Consider the following 23546-nt stretch of genomic DNA (forward strand, 5'->3'; position numbering starts at 1 on the left):
GAAGCAAAAAGAAGTGGGAATGTCCAGTTTGACTGTGAGTTTCCTCAGCCCTTTGGCCACAAGAGTAGCTCATCCGTGTGCAGCTTTGTGTGAATTTGATAAGTCGACTTCATCAAAGCACTTAAAAATTGGTTTTACCGGATGTATAAGAAATGTCCAAGAAAAAGGTTTAAGAGACTCTGCAGTGTCCTTTAATGTTCTGGTTGCATTTCCTGCTTCAGAAGTGAACCCTGTCTGGATAAGAAGGTCCATTGTTTTTACAAAATTCAGAAGTTTTTCCTGTTTTTCCTAGAGTTTTGAAGATAGTGCACTATGCATTTATAAACCAAGTTCTTCTTTGCTTTCACTGGAGAGTTCTACTTACAAATCAGTGTCAGGGTGTAGCCTGTGGGGTTTGTAAGTACAGTTCAAGAGAAAGTAAAGCAGCAGACTCATTAATGAAAGAAGCTGAATGAATGGTGTATAGTTTTCCCCACCCCAAAGATGGCTACTGGCAGCCGACTTCTAATTATTTCTGTATGTGGTCTCTAGGCATAGCACAATTCTGTTTGTCTTGTTAGGAATATTTCCCAAATGAATGCAGCAATCTGTCACTTATTGTATGGTAATACATATATATGCGTTTTTATTATACCTTACTGATTATTACCATTATGATAGCATACTAAATGCTGCATAGGGTGCAGCAGCTTAGCTAATAGCCCTGAGCCATGCGAAGGACACAATAAGCTTACTTTAATGTTTCAGACACTTCAGTGTAATAGTGTTTCTTTTAGTATAAAACCCAAATAAAGATCTTTAGGAGACTAAGTGCTGTAGTTATAAAGGGACTTGTAGTGTTTAGGAGGAAAAGATTTCATCATGTTCAATATGGTATATATTTCCTTTTTATTTGGGGGTTGCAAATACAACTTTGGGACTAAGTTTACTAGGACTAGGTAGAAGTATCTTTTCTGCTGGAACTATGAAGCTATTATGGAAAACATTCTATGTCTGTGAGAATCCTGTTTTCACATGTTATTTTGAGTGAGGAACATATATTAACTTCAGTAAAAATAGGTGTAAGCTTGGCTGTATTGAGAAAAGAATTCAAATGATCAGAGAGGTGTCTAAGTGACTTTCTTTAATATATCAGTTTAAGTTAGCATTTATTAATACATGATATAGGCAGTATGTTAACAATGTGTGCTTTATAAAGCACAATAATTGCTTTATATAAAACCCCTACTTATTTATTGGTATTTTTAATTGAAGATTATAACTGTTTCTAAGATTTCTGCATATTAGACCTGTAATTTAAGAATGCTTATTTAAATCTTTAATGAACACTATACTAAACAAGTTAATTTTAACTGCTGTTGAATTCTCTTGTGATCAGGACAAAGTTATGTGCTATGAAAAACTGTATATGAATAGTAACTATAGTAAACAGAATTTATAAGGTTGGAATGAAAGGTGCATAATCCCATCAGAAAACATGATGAAGAAACTATAATGAAGACTTGCTTAACTTTAAAAGGAACATTGTCTTTTAAAAAATGCTGTATTTAAATTTGCAGTATTTCTCTATGCAGAGTCATAGCTGAACATTGAAAGAGTAACATTCAGTTCATATTTAGGAAACTGAACCTTCATAGGGCTCTTTTCCAGTATATGGTTGATCTAAAAGATTCATTTAGTATGAAAAAATGATAGTGAAGGTTGGATTTTGTTATACTATGATATGATATCATGTCTAAAGCTATAAGCTGTTAAAAGTCACAAGCTGTATGTACCCTATTTTAAGATTTATAAAAAAAAAAGCCAAAAATCTTTTTATAACTGCAGCTAGAATAATCCACTGTTGTTCACTGTGGTATAGCCTTTAACATGATATCAGTGTTACCTTACTGCAATATAGAAGAGATTGTATATGCCAAAAAGAAACACTTTTTTTCTGTAATAATTTGCAAGTTATTCACATTATCATTTGAATGAAAGTGCAGTCTTTTGAGATGAAACATTGCAATGTGACATTGCATTAATTCATGAAAAAGAGTATGAAAGAGACCTTGGATGAAGAACTATTGAAAGGATTGAGATTTTGACATTGACTTCGGTGCAATCAGGATTTCACCCTTAATTATTTCTTTTTTCTTTTAAGTGTCTCAAGTTAGAAAACAACCTTACTGAGTGCATTCTTCTGCGTGGAAAACCCTAGTTGATGTATGAGAAAGATCACAAAGGAAAAATATTATGGAAGATACGAGGGAACTAAAGAAAGTAGGCATAAGAAACACAAAGTCTAGGAGAGGACAGAACGAGAAATACCTGTGTGACTTTGTGTGCATGGAAACAAGTACTTTTATCACAGTCCTGTAGCAATGTATAACATGCCTCCCACCCGCAAGCCAGCCTCTTTGTGGAAGCCAGGACAATGTGAGTGTCTGGATGTGCATACTAGGCCCTTTGGAGCTGCAGATACCGAACTCAGAAACGTGTAGATAATCATTATCACACCAAATCAGCAGGTTCACCAGCATACCCGTAAGCAGGCAGGCATCTTACATGATTGCCTTCCAGTGGGTATTTGACTCCTTAAAGATAGTTTGTCCTTGTTATTAAGAAAAAAGTGTATTAGCAGTTCACAGCAAGTTATATATAATCCTGCTATATGTTACACAGCCTGTGTAAGCTTGATTGGCTTTTTGTCTAAATATATGTAAGTCTCTGTGTAAGTGTAGTTTGCTTATAAGGGTGCTTTGAATTACCTGTCTGATTTTTGTGGCTGTATTGGATAAAAGCAAGTGATAGGATGCAGACAGAGCTACATTAGTGTAATTTCTCTTTTTAGCTTAGACTAAGGCTTGAATGGGTGGTGGATACAGTTTTGCAGTATCCACTGTGTAAGTGCTGTATTTGCTGTATAAGGTAGTAATTAAATCTCACAAATGAGGTGATATCAAGAATAGCGTATCAAATTTCCTGTGCAGGCAACTTCTGATTTCAGAGCATTAGGATATAACGTAGCTTTTCTTGCTTTTCATTATGCTGGCTTTGGCTGGGATATTTTCTACTTATTTTATTCTGGTTTGTTTCATCACAGGCTATAAAAATGGGTGGGTTGTGTTCTGGCTTTTTATTTCTGAAAAGCCATTATCAACTCTTTGCTCAAAACAGAGATGCAACTGAAAATTAATTTAGCCCTATCGTAGTTTGGTTTAATTTACTGAATTGCCACATTGTTTTATTTAGCTTGGTTCAAGCAGCAGTTTTCTGGGAAGGGATACTGGTCTGGAAGAGTAGGTGTGGGTCAGTCAGGAGCTTGTGTAGGAGGGTTTGTAGGAGCAAGGAACTGTGAAGAAGCTCACCTTGTGCCTGGCTCTGTATGTGCCTCAGTCTGCCCAGTTGTTACTGGCTTGCAGCTCCCATGCAATTGCCCAGGTTCTGTTCCCCTCCCAGTGCTGGTCCCCCTTAGGTGGAAATTATGTGCACCACTAATCTTTATTCAAAGGTGGTATCATGTGTTCTTGTTGGATTGTTTGTCTGTGGAGAGATAGCTGAGCAGGAGTCCAGTGTTTCATAGTCCTCTTGACAAGTTCAGCCCCACAGTCAGTGATAACACTGGGGGTTAACTTGCCAGAATACTCAGGAACTTAAACTATAATGTGCTTCCTGCTGAGAACACTTACACAGGATTAATGTCCCAAACAAGCGGTACAAATTGTGCAACTCCCTTTCAGGGAAAAGCCATTAACAAAAGCTGTGTTTCTAGCTCTGATTTAATGGGAAATCTTGCATTTTTCTGTAATATTTTAGGGGTACTTTGGACTGCTGGCAGCTACGTCTTTCTCACTGCAGGACTGTCCCTGAGGCTGCTTTTTCTACTGTGTCACTTATGCCCTTGTTTTTAATGCTGCCTTATCCTCATGCTCTACTGAAATCTGGTGTACTTTGTATCTCAGCCTAGGAGTCTCAGGAGGACAGACTGTCCCAGGACATTCAGCTGGATGCAGCTTATTCTTCTATAAGCTTTTGAAGTTTATTGGAATAAACAGAGTGAGAATAATTCATTGCTGCTGTGTTGCTAGTCATAACATCAGAAAATATGCTCATGGATCACTCAGAGTTACTCTGCAATGGCATGACAGCCTTGCCCAACTGAACAAAAGCAAGGAGATTTAATTCCAGCTGCCCATCTTTCAGCCAGTCACTTAGGATGTTGGAAGTGACTCTGACATAGCTTCAACAATATTGTATAGCTCACAGGCCCTCCTCAAAGGAAAGCATAAATCTTGAGTTTTCTTTATTTTGTTGCTTCTGTTTTAAACTAAACATCAGACTAATGAGTTTATTTCGTTATTAGGTTTGATGGCAAATTTTGCCTGTAATTGCTGGCATGATAAACAGAAAAAGTTACAGACCATTAGGAGAATAAAAATCCAGATTTTAAGTGCCCCCATGTTAAAGATGCTGTGATTTGCTGTTCCCAATATTTCTTTTATAACAATATTTGACACACATGGTACAGTCAGTGCTAGATGTAGATTTCATTCTTTGTTAATATTCTCCATTTAACGGTGTACTTGCTCACGTAGCTACAAAACCTCAACATAGGCAGAGGAAATTGTGTAATGTACTTTGGTGCTGAACAGAGAGCAACAGCAGGAGCTTTGTTTGAGCTATAGAGGGAGAAAGGAAGAAATTCAGGAGAAATCAAGGTATTTTTATAAAGAAAACCTACTTCATAATATTACCTCCTTTCAAGCCCTAACAAGTTTGCATTGTATTTCCCTTGACTCTCTGTTCAGATCTGCCTTCTTGGCTGAACCACTTAACCGCCAAGTTGCTGCTGTTCTCTTTTTCATGTTCTTGAAACCGTGCTGAAGGATTAAAGAACATTTAAATAGCCAGACTGTTCTCCCTATTTAGGAATTGAAATCTCACTATTTTTCCTGATACCTCACCCTTAATTTCACCGCTCTTAATCTGTCTTCTAGCTCCTGGAGTCTTTATTACCACTGTTATTTCCTAACAATGACCATACTGCATTCTTAATTTAATCAATCTCCTTCAGCTCTAAATAGCTCCGTAAGATAAGTTAATTTTAAAGTGAATTTGATCAAAACAAATAGTAGCAGAAAAATAGCGATGCTATTGTCATGTCATAGTTCAAGGTACCTGGAGGATTAGCACTAAAAGAGCACAGTAGTTCAGTCTCAGAATTAAGCCTCAGAACTTCCTCTCTGTATGCATGAACTGTTACTGTAAGTATGGTGAGATGTGATTTTACCTCATTAGAGATGACCCCAAGTTTATTTTACTATCAGAAGATGTTGGGGTTCTAACTGCAGGTACAAACAGAAGTTTAGTCCTGAGTATAAAACTAAGTCTTTTGCCGCTGCCCTGATTACACTAATCATAGAATCATAGAATAGTTATGGTTGTAAAGGACCTTAAGATCATCAAGTTCCAACCCCCCTGCCGTGGGCAGGGACTCCACACACTAAACCGTGTCACCCAAGGCTCTGTCCAGCCTGGCCTTCAACACTGCCAGGGATAGAGTATTCACATCTTCCTCTGGCAACCTGTTCCAGTGCCTCACCACCCTCACAGTAAAGAACTTCTTCCTTATATCCAATCTAAACTTCCCTGTTTAAGTTTTAACCCCTTGCCCTTGTCCTATCACTACAGTCCCTAATGAAGAGTCCCTCTCTAGCGTCCTTGTAGGCCCCCTTCAGATACTGGAAGGCTGCTATGAGGTCTCCACGCAGCCTTCTCTTCTCCAGGCTGAACAGCCCCAGCTTTCTCAGCCTGTCTTCATACGGGAGGTGCTCCAGGCCCTGATCATCCTTGTGGCCCTTCTCTGGACTTGTTCCAACAGTTCCATGTCCTTTTTATGTTGAGGACACCAGAACTGCACACAATACTCCAAGTGAGGTCTCACAAGAGCAGAGTAGAGGGGCAGGATCACCTCCTTTGACCTGCTGGTCACGTTCCTTTTGATGCAGCCCAGGTGCACTGCCGGCTCATGTTCATTTTGTCATCAACCAACAACCCCAAGTCCTTCTCTGCAGGGCTGCTCTGAATCTCTTGTCCACTAATGTTAATAACACCGGGGAATACCAAATCTGGCGATACTGACATTTCTCCATGAGAAGCTATTGACAAAGACATGCGATTTATCTTGCAAAGCTTTCAAAAGGTAATGAGTTCCAGTTGCCACTGAGATGAATCAGTATAAATTGGTGACCTGAAGGTGAAAGAAGTTCCTCTACTACTTGTTCTGCCTAATTGTCTTTAAAAATTTCTGCTCCTTTGAGCAGCTGAATAATTTCTTCTCAGAATTCATGTAATGGGCTTCTTTTCAATGTTGTGTTACGATTGCATCTTAGGGAACAGTATAGAACATGTTATAGAACTGTTGGAAAATCAGGCTAAAGAGGACTTCAGAAAATGGGTTTGTATTAATATGTAAAAAATATCAGGCTCTGCTGTGTGGTCCTGAGATAAAATGGTACTGCATGGCTTGCATCCAGATGGCTGAAATCTCTTCCTCTTGAAACAGGATTGCCTAACTGGTGTTGCCAACTGTGAATGAGTCTTAGTCCTTGTAACACCCTAAATCATGCCCAGACATTTTGTGGAAGCATCCTGGTAGGCCTTGGCCAAACTGTGTTGGGATGTGCTGACAATTAACTGGCTGGATGATTGCCTGTCAATTCTCAAACCTGAGATGGAGATCCCAGGGATTCCGAGGCCCATCTGTTCCCATGTTTAACTGTCTTTACCACCAAAACTACAGTGTCTGACGAGTCTTTTTTTCCTTCAGTTTAGAGAAGTGAATTTGTTACATCTGATTTAATGTGTAGCTGGGCTCTGCTTTCATCCTGTCCTTTCACCTTTCGATGGCATCCCTGATACGGGTTCCTTGTGAGGATGATAGAACCACAGAATGGTTTCGGTTTGAAGGGACCCACTAGATCTCTTGTATTATTTTATCAAAGGGAAGACACACACACACACACGCGCACACACACACACATATTCTTTAATCTTCCTTTTCTGAGCCACATACTTGTAGAAACATCATATTTCCGAGTAAGTTGCCAGGCAGGAGCAGAATCCTCAAGAGAAAGAACCTGTTAGCCAGTATTCCTCTTTAGGAATGGGGATTCTGAATCTCATGGACTTTGAAGTTGTTAACCTGCATCCCAGACCTGTAGAGGTAGAGCCTGACAATTTCCCAATGGAGGTCTTCATCTCAGTAGGTAAGAGCTTGGGGGTAAAGCGCTGCCAGGCTCCAGGGGAACTTCGCAGTCTTTCCTCCTTTACTACTGCTTCTGTAGAGCTCTGTAGGTGTGCCTCTTTGGGGCAGGGGTCCTGCAAGGCAATGTTTTAATACTTCATTTTGCAGTGTAATAGTTTCTACATACTAAGAGGTGAACAGCTTTGAGGTTTTCCCAGGTGCTAACTCGAACTGTGTAATGAAAGCAATTTAAGGGCAAAAGAAAAATGCCTTCCTGTTTTAGTCAGCCTTTACAAATGTTTTCTTTGCTGCAGTAAGTTTAATTGCAAAATCTGTTTTATAATAATGCTTAATCAAATTATGTGGAGGGAAAGTTCTGAAAAATAGAGTAATTCAGTAATCTACATTATGCAAAATACAATGGCTTTCTAAGTTTAGACTGCTTACTTTGGTAAGCTTAGCAAAAGAGTGGCTGTGTTTTTTAAAAGTGAGACTTTGAAAGAGAATATAAAGCTTTTATATATACTATTAAAACTGGCATACACCACATTATTGATTATATATGCACAGTTAGCTTTTCTTATCCAGTTACGTATTATGGCTGGATGAAATTTCTCTGAAATGCTTTATGGTGTATCCTGGTGTTTAAAACATTACTGCACCTCTGAATACCCTGTGTAATGGTTCCTGGTACAGAATTTTATTCTAGGAAATGGATTTGCCACATCGGATGCATTTCCATATTATTCTTTTGTGCTCTTTTCAAATCTATGCACAGCTTACAATAGGCATCTCTACTATTTTATCGTTTAAAGCTTTTTCTTTTATCATTATTACATCATCAGTGGTAGGTAAGTGAAAATATTGTGCAACAGAGGAAATAAGGAAAGTGCTGTATTTTCCATGTCATTCTTGAAATGGCAACAATTGCAATTCCTTTATAAGATAAGGAAAATATATCCATGACTTAGTAATAAATATGTCTGCATCCAAACTATGACTCAAGGTTTTAAAACAAAACATGGTTTTAAAAACTTTTAATCCATGTGGATGATTGTACAAGCTGAAGTGGTGTTTCAGCAGGTAACCCAGCACCTAACTTCACAGCATGTGTGGGAGTTGCTGTTTTACACCTCTGAGAGGATGGGCAGCTTGTGTAAGCTTGTGGGTATATTATCTGTCAAGGTGGTTATCTAAACAATTTAATTTATGAATTAAAATACCTTGTTTTGGTATCTGTAGAGAGCTTGGATAGCTAACTACATTTTGATCTTCTTGGTAAGCGGGAGAATGACATTTCTGTCTTGGCTTGGAATTTCATGGCAGAGGGGGCACACAGGCTGAGACATGCAGTGCCTGGCTTGTCTCTGAGATAAAACAAATAACATACTATGAAGGAATCACTCTGAAAAACTCTGCCATTGTATTCCAAATTTATCATAACTCAGTAATTTCTAGATCATATTTCCTTGTCCGAAAAGGAAACAAAATAATGGTTTCTAATTGTCAGTTTTGCAGACTCAAAGTCAGAGGTTCTCTCTGCCTCACAGTTCATAAATGATAAAAAATTTGCTTTTAGAGTGTAATTAACAGTTCTCTAAATGTCTTAACTGGCATCCAGACCCTTTTTCCCAAAGTTATGTTGGCTTTGCAAAACAAACAGGAATAAAATGCAGTAAAAAAAATAAGGTGAGCATATGTAAGAGGATATCACTTTACTTTTAGAAGTGCCATTCATATTCTACTGTTCTTAACCTGGCAGATTTCATTGGCAAAAATTTGCCTTTTATGGAATTATGAAATGCAATTAAACATTCCCAGTGTTGGAATTAAAAATAGTGATTATTATGCAACACCTTGAGTAGGATGCGTATGTCAAGTATCAAACTGATTACAGCACATTCACTGAGGAGGACAAAAGATGGATTCTGCAGTTCAGCATCAAGGATTTTTGTGCTGTATGAAGTGAGCAGTTTGTACCAGGAGTTACAAATATTTTTCTTTCATATGTAGAAGGAAGTGATGTATGCCATCAGACCTATTTTTTATAGTAAACCTCATCATTTAGCCCAATTTCACTGTAGCCATGGTGCAGAAGTAAAATCAAAGCATGTCCAATATAAAAGTGCAGTAAAAGGAAACTGAAGATGTCTTTGCATGATGTCTTCCCATTTTTCTTCGTATTATTTGTTTTACAGAGCTGAAGGTGCTATTTTGTGTTCTAAATTAATTGGTAGCATCACCATGATATTAGCAATCAATATATGTGCTACCTCAGCACATAATAAATAATTAACCTTCAGCTTCAATATGCTTGTACCTTGGTTTGTGTTTTCTTGTATCCTCCTTTAGAACAGAGCTGCATGCATGCAGTAATACTTGGTTTCTCAGTTTGCTGCGTAGAATTTTAGATCAGTAATGCTATGCTAGCTTTTTTCTTTGATTGTTTAGCCTTTATCATTAGAAATTTATACATAAGAATGTCGACGTAATTTGTTTATGAAAAATGCCATTGTTAGGGCTAAGTTTCAACACAGAATCTGTGTAGACAGACTTGGGTGTGTGGATAGATGAAGAATGAAACTATGCATATTATCAATTATAATGTTTCCCTTATCTCTGGTAGGCAAAATGGATTACACCTCTAAGGAAGGGGGGGGGGAAATTATTAACTAGGATTTCTCTGACAAATAGAAATTACCTCTCTGTGACCTCTTCTTGTGTCTAACCAAATATTACTAAAAGCAAAGGCATGGACTGATGAAATTTTTGATAGCATATACTGAATTCGTATGAATGGATTTCAGAATGCCTAATATGCACAGCTGAGCTGTGATAATCCTGTTGATGTGTTCTGCTACCAAGAAGTAAAAGTAATCACTTTAATTTTCCATCTTGCAAAAACAGGAGGGCAACAACATCTTCAAATGTGTGTCAGCCAGTTATTTAAAGATGCTCCTGAGATACTGTGATGCGGTATATTTTATCTTATCATTTAACAGGTGAACTGGGACCAGAAAATCCAACATTCACAGGCAGAGATGCTCTTTAAGATGATATTAAATCATAAAAAATATAAATAGGAAAAAAGGAAACAGACTTTATGAGCTAAAGAAAGCTGGTAAAAAGGGGGTTAGTCTTATCAGTGTTTAGGGGGAAAAAAGATGTACTGGATGGCAGAGCTTTAAAGCAAAATTATGAGCACAGATAACTTTTGAGTGATCAGAGAAAATGCCAACTTTTTTTTTTTTATATCATACACATAACAAAACTGAAGCAAAGTTGTTAGAGAATAATCCCCCTGGGATGCATGTAAATACACAAAAGCTTAGAACTTGAAACAGAGCCTCGGGGAATTAAAAAATGCACAAGGAAGATAAAAATGAAATTATTTATGGTCACTAATTGAGAGCATTGACAGGGGGACTAGAAAAATCCTAACACACTCAATAAAAATCACATTTTGTGGGAATTCTTCCAAGAGATTCAGGACTGAAAAAGAAATTACTGCCTTAGAGGACATAGAAAACATGTAGCAATAACCACTCTGCTGACATCTAACCCACAATCAGTGTGAAAGTCCTTTGAAATCACTTAACCGGCATTTTTAGTAGTAACAAGAGATTACAGAAAACTATGAGACAAATTCTAAAACAGGTTTTCTTTTAGAAGAATATATTGGAATGCTATGTAGGAAAAGATTTTTCAGGCCATAAGTAGACAAACACTGCCCCCAACCAAGTTTCTGTCATTCTCTGCTGCTATCCAAACAACCCTCTTATCTGCCTTACCAGCTTGTCTCTTCACACACACTTTGCAAGATGTTCCCTACTCTGTGTGAAAACCACAAAAGACCTCTCAATATTTTGACTGTTCTAAATATCGGTTTGCCTACTTATTTTGATGCAGCAATCAGGCCATTTCCTTTTCTTTGTATGTATGAAGTTTTATATCGTTAGGGTTTTATTCAGTTTGAAGTAACTCATGAAAAAGGGTTAAGTCAGGTTGTATAACAGTCTTGATCCTAAAAAGTGCTGATCCCTTGTCTCCTGATTCCATGAATATGCAACAACTGAGTTATAACAAAGATCAACTTGGCTGCATTTTATCCTCTAGTCATGTTGTTCATGGCTGATCACTTCTTCTCCATTCTGACGTGGCCTTGATATACCCAACAAGCTTTCAATAGGCTTTTCTTCTGAGTTACACCATAATTCCAACAGGAAGTCACTAATAATAAGGGATTTCCAGCTGGAAGGCTCAGTAGCTAATTTAATTTAGATTAATGTAAGTACTAAGCTGCAATGGTGCAAGATGCTGCCATGTAAAATAATTGCAATATGCTATAAAAAGATAGTCTTTTAGCAGCATTTTTTGACTAGATGAGTGAACAGAGCACCACACTGGTCATGCCAAGAAGGGCCAGTGTGATTAAAGGTATTTGAGGGAAAAAAAGTGTTGTCTTAGACCCTTGGGTTGTTCAGGGATCAACAAGAGTGAACAGAGCCTTTGTCTGAACTGAGGGAGAAGAGAGCTGGCATTGGCAGTGCATGGTGAGGGTGCCTGTGATGTACTAGCCAGTAGTCCTGGATATCCCTAAGTATAATGAAAAAGCAGTAAGTTCAGCAAGAGACCGCAAGACAAGAGAAGCCTTCTTGCTCAGAACAACATCCAAGATTTTAGAAACCATTAAAAAATGGAGAGATCAATCTTATTCCTATGATCCATTCATTTGAAATTTCCATTGGAGTAGTTCTGCAGCTCCTTCAAACTTTTAGTCACAGAAACAGTGATACAGTCTGATTTTTGTTTTTAAAAAAGCACAAGAAAAGCTTTTTTATCCAAGTGCTTTCTTGTATGTGTGAGATGTTCCCAAATTAAATAACATAGGTGTTGGGTGAGCAACCCCTACACTCTGAATTTTACAAAAAAGTATTCATGAGCTTTTCATTTTCATGAGCTTTTCATGAGCAGGCATTCAGAATGCCAAGAAATTGCTCCTGAAAAGAAAATAGCACATTCCACAGAAGAATTTGCTGTTATGTCTACTTAGCTTTTTCAGATTTGTACTAAAAGGTAAAATAGGATAAGGAAGTAAAGGAAAGCCACAGTGTGCAGTAATCTGTCAGGACTTTGAGTATTAACTGTTGGAAGAAGTATAAGGCTTGTGCAGTTCAGTGAAAGCCTTGAATAAATTTCCAATCTCTAAATTAAATTAATAACCATAGGAGGAAACATGAAAGAAATGGAGATTTTTATACAGAATTTGAAAAGGGCTTGTAAAACATGGAGAATCAGCAATATTGGCTGGTATTGTTTCTTGATGATTTGCTACTCTGTACTTTTAATATTCTGTAGTATCCAATCTTGAGCATGTAAGTTGTGGCAATCAGCCTTGTTCTATGTGAGCATTTTATAATCTTATATCAATCTCTCTCTTATGCTGCTGAAGAGATCAATAGATGTTTCCTGCTGAGGGCGTTATCTTTGATACCAACTTTTTAATTAACTTTTGTCCAGAGCTCAAAGAGCAATGTTTCACAGTAAAAACTCTACATGTACAAAGGAGATCTGACATTTATCAATTATGCTTCCTGGTATCCGCTGGAGTGATCAAACAGTCAGGAGCTGTAGTACTGTTAGTTTTCCAGTGATGGCAAAATAACACAGATGCCCACATCAAATGCATTTGAATCACTCCAGACCCTTTTTGAACATGTTTACCAACCATTTGGTGAAGAATACTCTGACAATACTGAGATCCCGTTGTATATATTAGACATGATAGAAAAGGTAGTAAATTTAGCATAGTTTTAATTTAAGTTGCTGTCTCTTTATCAAAAGTCAATGAAAAAAACAACCCACTTTCCCTTCCTCACTGCTATGACTATACACTGAGAGTTTGTTTTGCTGTCCTTTGGACATCAGGGAGGCGTTTTCCAGAAGATGAAGCTTTGTTCCAGCATCTGTACAAATGCACAGGTCTATGTGTTTGGCTTCCTCTTGTGCTATTCAGGCTAAAATCTAATTTATCAGAAGTGAATCAGGTGCAGTACATGAATGTATATGACTTTTCCTCTTTTCCTTAGGGAGAGCACTCATCCAGACTGGCGGTCATGTGAGAGTCCTTTCTTTTTACTGCCATCTCTGAACAATAGAGCTATTCCATGCTGCGAGAGAGACCCAGCACTGTTGGTAAGCTCCTCCACTGCTCACACCACAGTCCTCAAATATATGTCTGAAAGACATAATTCTTATTTTGTGTTTATTGGTAATTCTTAGGATGCTTTCCAGAGGGGGTACAGATATATTCTGTTAAAAAAAAAAAAATCTTAACAAATTTAAATCTACAGCTTTCTAAAATTCTAAATGAAAATGTGTTCCTTCATATTCCTTCTGTATCTGTGTTATTTTCTTCTTTGATTGTAGCAGTGGTTACTGACTATTTGATTATTTGACTTGAAAACTGTTGGCACATGACAATAATCAAACTAATGTTGTAAAAAAAAAAAGTCAACAGGGACAGCTGCTTTGTAATGCTGAGTGTCAGTGTTTGTATTTGTGGAAGGGGCTTTTACAGGATATCTGGAAAGAATTTCTCTCCCTCTCTTTTGAGATCCTATATATTGAAAAGCTGTTGAGGTTTCAAGAGCCACTGTGTTTTAGGAAGACTTCCTAAAGACACCTTAATTCCCAAATCCCCTTGAGAGCCTGTGCACTTTTCAGCAACAAAGCTTCTGCCTGTGTTATTACTGTTTATTTCTTTTGAAGGAGACACTAACATCAAGAAACAAATGGCGATCTCTCCCAGCAGTCTTATTCTATTAAAGATAGCTGTTATTGTGTCTGCAGCACTGTACAAAGCATAGGATATAATTTTTTGCTTGAGGTCTGCTGATTGCTTTGTTCATCTCTGCTGGTGACAGATTAGCTTTGCGGCACATCCATAGGTCACCAACCACCCTTTTTTGTATTTGTAGTGGTCAATGCTGTGAAGAAGATTTTAAATTGAAAATAACACTTCCTTTTGTTGGCTTGTATTTTGGAGACCCAGAACTCTGTAGCAGAGGTCATACTAAAGATACGCTAGCAATGCTACATGCAAGAGCTTCTATAGTAGCACCCCGTCTCTCGTTATACCTGCTGTCAGCTGGTCCTATCTGTCCATGACATTTATAAAATTCTTTTCATAAAATATTTAAGGTTAAAAAACTGTTAAGGAAAAGTACACTGCCATGGTTTGCTAATGAAAGAAGGAAAGGTTATTTTATTATCAAATGTACAAAGCAAAGTACTCTTCTTCATCTTAGCTGGATGTTTTCCTCCTAAAATGCAAAATCCCTTATCTTTTATATTTCATCAGGTTTCCCTGAAATAGTTCTAATTAAATACTCTTTAAAAACTTATTGCTGAAGCATCAAAGGTGTGTTTTAAAACAAGATAAGAGATTTAATTTTTTTTACGGGCTCTATAAGAATCTTTTTACAAAAAAAAAACTTAAAAACAAACCTGTATTTTCAAGGGAGATGATGGCATGTTTTGACAAAAATTGAGAAAATAAAATAAGGGTGCTAACTCTAGTTCCAACAAATGGACAGATTCATCCACCCTTTTTTAAAAGGACAATGTTTCAGAAGTGTGAAGCACAGTGAAGTCCTAATTTTTGATTCATGGAATGTGTGCTGCTCCGGGAGCCACAGGAACCCAAAACAACACCGGTGAGGCAGGATTAGTATATATCTGGCCTGATACAGAAATTTGTCTTTTACTTCCTTCATGTCACTTCCAAATGGAGTTAGTTATTTTTCAGCTAGTGCGAGGAATACCCCTCATCCCTCTCGTTGTTGGGACCAGATTTTAGAATGGAAAAGAAGGTGTAGACTTTTTAAGATTGAAGATACTGCCAATTCTAAGCATTTCATGTGCAATACATTGTCAGTGAAGCACATTATTCTGGACAAGCAGACTGATTCCAAGAAGGAAGAGCCCTGTAAAGAAGTACATTGGACTGCATAGACAATCTTGGAGATGGATTCTGCTGTTTCCTCCAAGTGTGTTAATTTGGTTCTTTCCTCTCTGTTTCCCCCTTCTGCCGAACCAGCAGCTCTAGAGAGAGTTGGAGAGGACCCATCCCTTCTATGTAGGTGAATGCATTGAATAGGGCAGCTCCAGCGTCAGCTAAATTGAAAGCCAAAAAACTCAAGGAGGATAAATCAGTATCTAGATATAACATTATAAATATGCTACTCTTTGGCTTAGATAAATAGACTAAAAATACAGCACCACACATGCTGTAACTAAAGGGTTTCAAATTAGTTAAAAACACAAGCTAAAACTAAACTATTGTCCTTTAGATTCAGCTGGGCTGTTTCATTTGAGATCATTTACATTGTTTCTGCACTAGATCCACTCAAAAGATGGCCATACTTAATATTCCCACCAGCTGGAGGGCCTTTGGAATGAACTTTCACTTCTAGAATAACCTCTGTTATTGAGGACTTTTTTCTTTATTTATTTTTAATATCCATCTTATAAGTTGTGACATGGAAGTCTTCTGGAGTCCTTATTAGGGCAAGCAGACATTTCCTCTCTCCTGTCTTCATGCTGCTTGTCTCAATGACAGAGCCAGAATTACAGTTGATAAATATACCTTCATAAATGAAGTGCTTGACATTGAGAAAAAAATGCTCTGTCTGAGCTAATTTATTCCTAGAGTCAAATATGTTCTAGCATTCCTTACCTTTAAAGTACTTATGCCAAATATGTTTTAATAGTAATAAATAAAGACTTCTCATCTCCAGATATGTTCAGAGTGAATGAGCATTCAAGTAGATTTTGTATCCCTGCCAAAATACTATTCCAATACAGATTGCCAAAAAAGTCCCAGAGAACACTTCTTTATCTTCTTGAGAGCCAGAAAATGTGTCTGTATTGTGGGATAGACTTACTTGTCAGCAGGACTGTTCAGGCTTTCTTGGCCCATTCTTCATTCAAGATAGAACCTTTTTAATGGATTCGGATGCCAAAAACGGTTACAGCTTTCTTGGCGTGTTGATAGCTGGTCATGCACCTCATCAGTTCTGTCCTGCTATGTGAAAGGAAAGCCACAGCCTTATAAGGATATGATTTGCTGGGACTGATGTGGAAAAGGATTTTGAAACCACTATATATTTTATTTCCATAAAAGAACAAAAAGAAGAAAATATGGATTATCAATATACCCAAGACATCACACACAGTTAAACTGGCAGCACAGCAAAAATGGCTTTTGTAAGACCTGCAAGCTTTGATATAAAGGGGAGAGGCAGTTCATGGAGCTTGCAGTGGCTGACTACACTTTGAAAGTCTCTCTGGTTTCCTGGTAGTTTTTCCAGTTCTAGGAGGAGCAAAGTGAAATGCTGCTAATTTTTAAAGTGAAGAATTTAACCATACTATTTATAAGGGAAAAGGCTGTCTTTGAAATTTTCAGTTTGTTAAGAACTTTTTTCTTCAGTGTGAGCCTAGTTTGCCATGCTTATGTTTTTCCAGTAGTGATTTTTTGTTATCCAGAAACAGATTCCTCAGTGGAAAACATCTTTAAGCTACATTGTTGTTGTCTGCTGAGTGCACTCTACGTTCCTATGTGATCTTCCTTTTGGATTTAAAATCAAAACTTTCTGTCCTTGAATTTCTTAGCATTATTTGATTTTAATACACTCAAGTAGGAGAATCATTAAAGAAAAGCTATTTCTGTTAACATTGTTGATAATATTATGTAGCTTCTGTATAGCGGGTTCCTTCTAAGAAGCCATGAGATTGAATCCTGAAGCTCGTTTGTGTCCTGGTGCTATGATGTCAAATTATTCACAGCTGTATAAGTGAAAGAGTTAGACATATGGAAATAATATTATAGGTCCCTTCCAATTTCTTCAGCAGCTCTTCAGCCAGCTCTGATTTAAATCTCTTCCCAAAGTTTGTTCAAAAGCTCTGGCACAACTAAAATCATTACCTGATGTTTTGATCACTCTCTACAAGCTTTATAGTATCATGGAGAAATCATTATGGGGTAACAGTGAGGATGAGCTATGCAAATCTGCTTTTCTGTACTGGATTTTCAAACAGCTTCTTAGTACCATTGGACTTTGCATGCCTGGGTAGGAAAACAATTGAAATTCAATAGCAGTTACAAACTATCTGCAAACAGTTTTAATAGTCACTTCAAAGCAGACACCAGTGAGTTCCAGAGAAGATTTCAGTGTGTCAGATGGAATGACAGAAAACCTTGAGTCGTTTGAGTAAGAGTACATGTGAGCACTTTGATGGCAAGCCTTCCCAGTTTTTCCTGAAAAGGAATCAGTGTCTGTCACTGACCATTTTTTATTTTACACCCATTTTTTGTTTTAATCAAGATGTTTCCAATCCTTCTTTATAAGTTATCCAGTTTATACTAATGTTTCAGACTGACTCATTGCTTGTGTTTCCAATCCTGTTTTCTTAGCAACATTTCAAATCTGTTGAGTAATCTGCAGTTTCATCAGGAATTTCAGTGATAGTCAGCAATTTCTTCTGGAGATTACTGACAGTATTCTGTTCAGAAAGAACTATGACATGCAAAAGATTCTTTGGGCCATGGGAACATGGGAACCACATTTTTAGTAATGTGTTCACACTTTGTGCCTGAATAAGAAAATGTCTATAGGGTTTGGTTTCTTTTCTGACCTACAAACCAAATACTCTGGCTGTGGAAGTAGACTGTACCCTCTTACATACAAGTCCACTTGTAGCTAAGCACTGTAATTTACATTCTGAATAATGAGGATTGCAGCCGATTACTCATCAAAGTGAATGCAAATGAAAATACAAAGCATAATTACCAAATATTTCAGTACCAGGAAAAAATGGTATCTAGGCAAAGAATTAATACTTCAGTCTTTGAAACTCTTTTTTGCAATCATTTCAGTTGCTGCTGAAATGCACCCATGCAGCACAGTAGTTTTAGGTGGGAAGTGAAGAAAAGTTTTTCCAATTGAAGCTGGAGGACCAATTTTGATAGTAATTATCTGAGGTTGGGTCAGCTCACTGGATGTTATTATCTTCTGCCAAACTAAAAATGAATTTATGAAAAATGAAACCTGTAATGATCCTAAGTGGTGAGACCCTAGTAATGGAAGTCACACAGAAATACAGATAGTTCTGCTACAGAAGCTATCATTTAGTGGCATTTCTTCTGAGTTGCTCTGAGGAGAATTCCAATTAAAGATTTGTTAATACCATGTGAATATAATTTTCCAGAACTGTTGATTACCATCATACTAGAAATCCTGAATGTATCCAACAGCTGTGTAGGCTGCAGGTCTCAGGTGGGATAGGGAAAGGGAGAAGTGTGGTGGACCATTGGTCACTCAGGAATGCAATTGGACACAGTTGTCTTTTAGTTCTTAGAAAGCTCATGTTTGTTTTTGGCAGTAGTCCTGCAGATGAGTATAGTGTTTGTATTAAGTATGCATTTAAATTACTTAAAAGCTTAATAGATGTTTTCCACTCTCATGCCTATTGAAAAGTCATGTTCCTGCTCTTCATTCTTGCATTCTTGTTTAGGAATCCCATTATTTTTCTTGTGGTGTGTTCTATGTGAGATTTATCACCTAGTAGAAAAAGAGGAGGAATACTCCATATTATGCACAGAAATCTTGTTATTTATGCCCCATCTGACGTTTTGAACCAGTTGTACATCTTATAAAATCCAGTTTGGGCTCTGAAGAACTGTGCTTCCTCCTGTAGGCTCTATATTTTTTCAACTAGGTATTCCTGCATACACATAAAGCTCTGCAGTTGTCCTCTTTGTTCTCAGATATATTTTAGATACTTTTATTCTAGTTGAGTCTCTTTTTAACTTTCCTTGTTGAGATAAACAGCCTGAGCTTAAATCTTGCATTCGGGCGTGTTTCCCAGTTCTTTAATCATTGTTATGGCTCTCTACTAATCCTCCCCGATCCCAGTGGTCCTGGGGTGAAAGCCATTGTGATTTCCTGTGCCTCTCAGTTCAGGAACTTGTGACCAGTGAAAAGAGATTGTATTTCAACATCCCAGCCTGTCTCATGGAATAGCCCTGAGCCAGGAGCAGACAGCTGTAAATAGAGAAGCCTTTGGACCACTTTTATTTGTGATGAACATTGGCCCATCTTCCAATAGATGTGGATCTAGTTTTTTGAGCAACTCTAGATTTTTGTGACAAGCATAATTCAACTAAAGCATACAGTGTCCCCTTAAATTATTCTAAACAAAGTTCTCATAAATTCTATTCAGAAAAGCCTCAGGATTTAGCTCTGCAATATAGCTATCAAGTGATACAGTATGTGTTTCAACATAAAGCAGAAATGTCCCAAAAATACTAGTGCCTAAGAATCAGAGGCGGTCTTGGTTCATTGGATTCTCAGAGGTCTTGGCACCTTGACTTATATCTCATCTTGAGCTGTCTTTCATGTATCTGATTTAGAAGTTGCAGTAGATCAGAACTGGGGAAAGTACATCCAGCTTTCATCACTGGCTTGTCAATATAAGAAGAAGTGACATGAGAATAACACGTCCCATCATGTTTGTTAGGGATTTTTCACCCATGAAATATATAACCCTTTCAAACACAGAAACTGTACAATTTTGAAGGAGCTTTGTATGGCTTATGAAAAATAACACAGAAAATATGGAGTGAGTGGAAAATCAAGTAGCTTCCATATGATTTACTGATTTTCTTTAATTGCAGGACAGTATCTTAACTAAAGAAGTTAACTCTTTTCTATTCTTCTTAAACAAAAGGAATACGTGAATTTTCTGTGTTTTCAGCCATTTTGAGCAATTGTGTGCAATGTTTTAGTGTTAGCATGTTTATTCAAACAAGTGTCTCCCTGTATTTACTTATACTCGAGTGTTAAATCAAGAGATTCTCAAGAGTATTACATTTAATAGCTGTAATTCTGGTTAAATTGGTGATTTACATTAAACAAGTTTTTGAAAACTGAGTACTGTGTTGGATATTACAGTTCACCAACAGAAAGAATACAGTTCATTTAATGTCATTGTCAGTTGCGGCTGTACACAGTATGGAAGATCTTATGATGTCTCAAGTAGGTATTTCTCTGGAGTTTTAGTGATGTCATTTTGTGTTTATATATGAATTAACATGTTTCCCAGGATAGTCACAGGTCCAAAAATAGTTAAGTATTTACACTTTCATAATATTTACAAAATCAGTGAATCTGGCATATCCATGTTAAAAATACAACTACATTTATTTTATTTAAATATGCATGTTTCTTTTGTCATAGAATACTTTAGTGAGGAAAAATGGTGACCAGAGTGTTCAGATGAATTTTCCCTTTCACACAGTCCTCACATTGGTCCTTGGATCTCATTTCTCAATGTGACCGTGGAAAACTGCTCCAGCAGGTCCTTCCATGACCAAGAGCTGCAATAATTAATACAGTGACTCTTTCAAGTGGCCACTTGAAGGGGCAGAGTTAACAGAGTTCTGTTTTTATCCTGACGATACATCCGGCTTTTCAGACACATCAATCTGAAGTACTCCTTGTTTTTCAGATGCTTGAGTTGACAGTGAGCTTCATTTTCTAGAAGCACAGAACATGGTCAATAACCTTAACTATATTGCGAGAGGTTTTGTCATCGAATGATAAAAAAACCTTTTCCTGCACTAGTTCTCATGTCACTCTCCACTGTTACAGTAAATTTATTTTCAGTGACCACCTTTAAGATGCTGTTTTGTTTTGCTGGTCATTGCCATAGGAGCATGGCCACCAAATAATCCAGTCATGACAGCAGATTATGGGAGAGCTTTCCAAGAGCAGCAGTGAGTCGCTTAGGTAATTTATCATCTGCCACCAATCACCTTTTCCTGTAGTATTTCCTATATTTTACAGTATTCAAATTAGTTCTTTAGCTCAGTTCTGTGATATTCTCAAGACAAATTTATTTATTTAAAATGTATGTGTGCAAGTTTCTTCAATTCTGTGATGGGCTGGAGCTGCACCAGCATAATCTTATCAGCATTCAGTATCACTGGCTTTAGGAAAAAAAATAAGCAAATGCATAAAAATAAGATGAGATAAAAATTCAATCAGAAGAATAAGATATTTTTGTGATTGTTTTATTCGTTTTCTTTCTCACACAATTCCATCTCCTGAAACACCCTGTCTTAAGCAGCCACGTCTTGGCATATGTTCTAAAATATATAAAACCTGTCACACATGAGTGGAGGATTTTTAAATTGCTAGTGAGGACTGGATATACTTTCACTTTAATCTGAATTGGAAATAGCTCAAGTAAAGAATAACAGTGTTGTCTGCAGAGATACTGATGGAAATAGATATTTCACAGCATAGTTTTTTTTTATTTTTACTTTTTATTCATAACTGGTGAGGAACTGTAAATAACTTCACAAGGGATGCTGCTGATTAGAATTAAAAGAGAAAAAATACTAAAGTTCCAGAAAATAGGAAAAGTTCTGGAGCAGCTCTCCATGTATCCATTGCTTCCCCCTTTTCTTTTCAATAAAAGAATTAGTTAGAATTTTGGTAAAAGTGTATTTTCTTTCTTTAAGTTGGCAATTTTTCCCTTAATTTTTTATTTCATTTTATCACTCCTCTTTTTGTGAAAGTAAAAGAGGGAGACATCCAGTGAGTTTTGCTGTAGGTGTGTAGTTCAGCTCCTTTGGTAGGTCATTCTTTATATATCCTTTTTTCCTCTATTCTTACATATTCCCACATGTCCTCTCACTGGATTTGGGGAGAGCTTTCAACAGACATCAGAAAGAATGAGCCTGATGTGCTTGGCAAATAGATACTGAACAGTTTGCTCACCCTCTCATGTAACTGGCTCATGTAACTTTGTAAATCTGGAGACTTGGAGCTTTTAGGTGGGGCAGGGGCTTGTAAGTAGTTTTATAAACCTGTGGAAGAACTTTGCAGGGTTGAGCATCTTAATTGTACTATCTCTCTTATGTTTCTATTAAATATTAACTAAAGACCACTACAAAGGACATCTACATATTGCATAGGCCATTCTGATATTAGCTGTAGTTGAAAAGTGTTCATAACATACCTCTCCCTCCTCCCTATACAATTTCTCTGCTACTTTCCACTTGGGAAAATTTAGCAAAGACAAAAAGTGATGGTTTGCTGATCTCAAAGAAGAGCAGCATTTGTAGAAGGGCATAAGGAGTAACCAGCAAATTGGAGAAGTGATTTTAAGCCTTTAATTTTTAATGTATTGATTTTGTATGTACTTGCCAGAAAAGTAAGACCCAAAAAGCTATAACTAGTACTGTATTTGTTATCACTAGAATATATGGTTAAATATATAATGCCCATATCTCATTTTGCATTACTATACTGGCTTTCATTAAGAAGAAAATATCAAATGTGCTAGGCAAAGGATACACCCTGCCAATAATGTGAGTCATGCTTCATGCACTCACTGTGTGCATCACCTTGAGTACTATAAAAACCTAATATGTATATGCTAATATATAAAATACATACTTCATCTGTGGTACTTTCACCTGAAGCTAATTAATTAGTAAATGTAGCTAATAAAATACCCTGCCAAAACAGTCAAATCTCCCAGTAATCTGGTTTTCAACATTCTGTCAGACAGACTAACCTAAAAGGTTCACTGTTAAAGTAAATGTATTAAACCTTCAGTCTGTGTAGCATAGTATTACGATAATAGATAATCTAGTTAATGCAGTGTTGTGTCCCAGAAGCTAATATAAGAAAGAGGAGTGTAATTCATGTCATTCAAAACTATTTTAAAAATCCCACACATTTTTGATGATTTCAGACTAGACAATGATTCTCACAGCACTGTTACAATCTAAGAGATCTCCTGATCATCAAACTTTGTGTTTTCTCATTGTATAGGGTTTTTTTCTCGCTGTCTTTATGCATATCTAAGTAAGTTTGTAATTTTCTACTATTATAATTTTACAAGACTTAATTTAATTAGTCTAAGTAACTGGGATGGCAACAGTGACAATCGGACTACACTGGTTTGCAATCTGCCTCTTTATATATTGTTGTGTCTTTAAAAAATAACATTACATTTACACATTACCAGACCAGAAAAGTAGGCCACTACCTCTAGTCTGCTGTGTTATTTTTTATTCCATTCTGGTTTTCCGTGCTCTAGCTATTGCAGAGTATAGCTTTGGGGGATGTGGAGTTTCTATATATCTTTTGAAGAAATGAGCACAAATTTCAGATGCAGCCTGTTAGTACCTGTTCAACATGATTTTGGAAAGGTAAAAAGCCTCTCTGTGCTTTACAAC

General features: G+C 37.0%; 1 long non-coding RNA gene across 1 annotated transcript in view; it reads left to right on the top strand.

The window, feature by feature from the left end:
- LOC134168125 (uncharacterized) overlaps positions 1–13410 on the top strand; it is a 143926-nt gene extending 130516 nt beyond the window's left edge. Inside the window, exons 2-3 of the long non-coding RNA XR_009966439.1 lie at positions 2144–2418; positions 13318–13410. This is a non-coding gene — a long non-coding RNA (uncharacterized LOC134168125). The remainder of the gene's footprint in view (positions 1–2143; positions 2419–13317) is intronic.
- Positions 13411–23546: the final 10136 nt, after the last annotated feature.

Source organism: Pezoporus occidentalis, unplaced genomic scaffold (assembly GCF_034315485.1).
Source record: "Pezoporus occidentalis ecotype Australia unplaced genomic scaffold, CSIRO_AGI_Poc_V1 ctg30, whole genome shotgun sequence".
NCBI classification, from domain to species: domain Eukaryota; kingdom Metazoa; phylum Chordata; class Aves; order Psittaciformes; family Psittacidae; genus Pezoporus; species Pezoporus occidentalis.